Genomic DNA, 3785 nt, shown 5'->3' on the forward strand with positions numbered 1-3785 from the left:
CCAAGCCCTCCTTCTTTTTTAGCCCTTGTCATTGTATCCCAACTAATTCAAACTATACGATGTTCCGCAGCTTGTTGACCCCACCAGAATTGATTAAGAATGCCATGGATTTTCTTGATTAGATTATCTGGAAGTCTGAAACAAGACAGGGTATATATTGGGATTGCTTCTCCTACTGCCCTTAGTAATACTTGTCTTCCTCCATTAGATAAAAGACATCATTTTCAGCCTTGAACCTTTTTTATAACCCTTTTTCTGACAGTAGAAAATGTGGCCTTTTTCGATTTATTTACTAAAGAAGGCAGTTCCAAATACTTGTCTTGAGTTCCAATGTGTGAAATATTCATGCTAATAGCAAGTGATGTGCGTATATCATGAGGAGTGTTATTGCTGAAGAAGATTGCATATTTATTAAGGTTAACTTTTTGGCTGCTGAAGCTTTCAAAGTCCCCTAATAAATCTAACATCCTCCCATAATTGTCTTCTGATGCCTTACAGAATAATATAGAATCATCTGCAAAAAGTAAATGATTAACTTTAGGACATCTTCTTGTAATTTGGATCCCTTGAATGTGTTAATTTTGCTTTGCTTTTTGTAGCAAGAAGGAGAGACCTTCTGCACAAAATAGAAAAAGAAAAGGAGATAGAGGGTCACCGTAACGGATGCCTCTATTTGGTTTAAAAAAATCATATGGTTGGCCTTCCACAACCACAGAGTAAGAAACCGTCATTACCAATTCATGAATCCAACCTATCCATGTAGAATCAAATCCCATCTTCTTCATGATAAACCATAAAAATTGCCACTCAATCTTGTCATATGCTTTACTCATGTAAAATTTAAGGGTCATCTCATACTCTAAATCTCTCTTTTTCTACTTGAGATAGTGCATACACTCATGTGCTATCAGGATATTATCTGAAATGAGTCTCCCCTTTAGGAATGCGCTCTGATTAGGGCTAATAATTTTATTCATACACCCTCGTAATCTATGAACCAGTATCTTATAGATGATTTTGTAGAATATAGAGGATAAACTAATGGGTCGTACCTGGGACATGTCACAAGCATCAGGAATCTTAGGAATGAGACAGATGTTAGTGTGGTTGAAACTCCTTAAAATGCACCCTCCTCGAAAGAAACTTCTAACTACCTTGAATACATCCTCGCCCACAGTATCCCAGTAAAATTGGAAGAACTTAGCTGTTATCCTATCTTCCCCTGGAGCACTCTGCGGGTGTACACTAAAGGTAGCTTTCTTTACTTCCTTAAAATAGACCGGACGTTATAGCCTACGGTTCATGCTAACTGTAACCTTAGGCTTAAAGTCTAAGAAAAAATGCCCAGGATCTGCCTGATTGGTGGAAGTAAAGATGTCCTTGAAATACTCCTCTGTCACCCCTGCGATGGCTGCATTAGAAGTAGCCTACTCTCCATTCTCAGCCTTGAGTCTCCAAATCTTGTTCTTCCTAGATCTAGCCTTAAATTTTCGATGGAAGAAGCTAGTGTTTTTGTCTCCTTCTTTTAGCCATTTAATTCTAGATTTATCCTTCTAATAGAGCTCTTCATTCAAGTAGGTCTTCTCTAATTTTTGCTCAAGTTCCATGATTTCAGAACCTCCCATTAAACCTGATGTCCTCATTTCTTCTAGCTGTCCTATAATTTCATCAATTTATTTTTTAGAGTTTGAAAGACTACTCCTCTGACCAGTCGATGTCGAACAAGTTTAAGCTTTTGAGCTAGTCAAAACATGGGGGAGCCTTCAATTTCTGTGTTCCAAACCTCACTAATCAAAATTTGGACTGAATCCTCCTCACACCATCGGGTCTGGAATTTAAATCTTCTTTTTGAACGTTCAGTTTGTGGATTAGTGTAAAAAAGGAGAGGGGCATAGTCTGAACCTGTCTTGGACAATCTAAGAATTGCTGGAATAGGAAACAATTGCAGCCATGTTTCTCCCACTAAGATTCTATCTAGTCATTCTTGAATCAATTCCCCTACTCTCTATCTATTACTCCAAGTAAAAGGTCTACCAATCATTCCCAAGTCAAGTAAAGCATTATCACGAATAAAATAATTAAAATCTGCTATAGAAAACTGTAATTTAAGACTAGCTCCACTTTTTTCACTTTAATCAACAATAGTATTAAAGTCTCCTAAAATACATGAGTTACCTTGTTGATGCTGTAAGATTGCTAACACCTCTTGAAATTGTGTTGAATGGATCTGTTCATGGCTACTAAAATGAACACCAACGAGATTCTATTCCACATTAACGGCTGTATATTTCACCAAAGCCACGATGAAAAAATCTGAACTATCAATTATTTGCACTACCACATTGTCCATCCAAGCTAGTGCCAAGCCTCCGGCGATACCCACTGGATCAATAGTCTTCCAATTTATAAAACCACATGACCTCAACTTCATTTCAACTTGTCGAGATTGTTTTTTAGTTTCGCATAGAAAAACCATCTCGAGAGAATGGGATTATGACATCCCTTTGAGATTGTGGATTGTTAGGGGTCTCCTCAAACCCCAACAATTCCACGTAATGAGCTTCATATCTCTTCGGGTGCCATTGAACGGCTAGCACTCTCCACCCTCGTTTCAGCAATCATATCATCAACCATACAGATCTTCTTAGCCTCATTTTTCATTTTCCTTCCTTTGATTTCTTCTTTTTGTTTTTCCGATCAGCTTACTTGAATCCGTCTCTTATCTAGCAAGTTGTTTCTACTTAGAACTCCTGCTAGTCATTCCTTCATTAGGTAAGTTCTGTGGGGCAAATTCATCAGTGTTTATAGTACTAGCAATATCTTGCAGGACTAATGCCTCACTAGTCTTCTCAATTGACTGCCAAACCACTTCCGAAAAATTATCATCCTCCTTACTACCTCCAGATGTCTCCATAGAGTTATTTTTTGTCTCTTTGGGGAGTGCTTGAGTTTGAGTTATTGAAGCTAAAGTTATCACCAGTTCCTCCATATTCGATCCTCTTGCCCACTTGATCTGCTTTGACCCGCTCACCAATACGATCCTGTTTAATAGCGCCCACTAATGAATCCTCCATGAATTTAGAACAGTGTTTGTAATCATGTCCTAAATGAGCATAGTAGGTACAGAAAATTCTAATCCTCTCGTATCGCAATCTAATTTTCAGCACCTTACCATTCAGTTCAGCCATACGAATGTTGTTTTTCACGCTTTTATCACCATCCAGCCAGACTTTGGTCTTGAGAATTCGAGATTCTCTTCCACGAACAGAGAAAAAACCAATGTCTATCACCTCTTAAATTTTCTCTCCAAGTCTTTTTCCAACATGAATAGTTTTAAACTGCTCAGACAGACTCCAAAATTGGATCCAGATTGGAAAACAAGTAATGCTTTTCTGGTCCTATTCATCCGATTCAACCCATCTTCTCACATGCAAGATATAATTCTTAAAGAGACAAGGAGATCCTTTTTCAATTATGAGAATATCAAGATCATTCTCAAAGAAGAATTGGAATTGATTAGGACTTCTCTCAATCGATTGGAATCCCTCCGGTTTACCCCATATCATCCTTAGGACATTGTCAATTATGCCAATCGAAAACACCTTATCTGTAAAGAGTCTCCACGAGATCAAAGCTCTAAATAGAGCACTAATAAAATCCTAGCAGAGCACTGGTAAAACCCTGACAAAACACTAAAAGAGAGTACTCAATAATGATTAGTTACTTCTACTATATATAATAGAAATATAAAAAAATTCTAGTACATAATTTTCTTTTATAAAATA

The sequence above is a fragment of the Arachis ipaensis genome, chromosome B02, assembly GCF_000816755.2.
Source record: "Arachis ipaensis cultivar K30076 chromosome B02, Araip1.1, whole genome shotgun sequence".
NCBI lineage: Eukaryota > Viridiplantae > Streptophyta > Magnoliopsida > Fabales > Fabaceae > Arachis > Arachis ipaensis.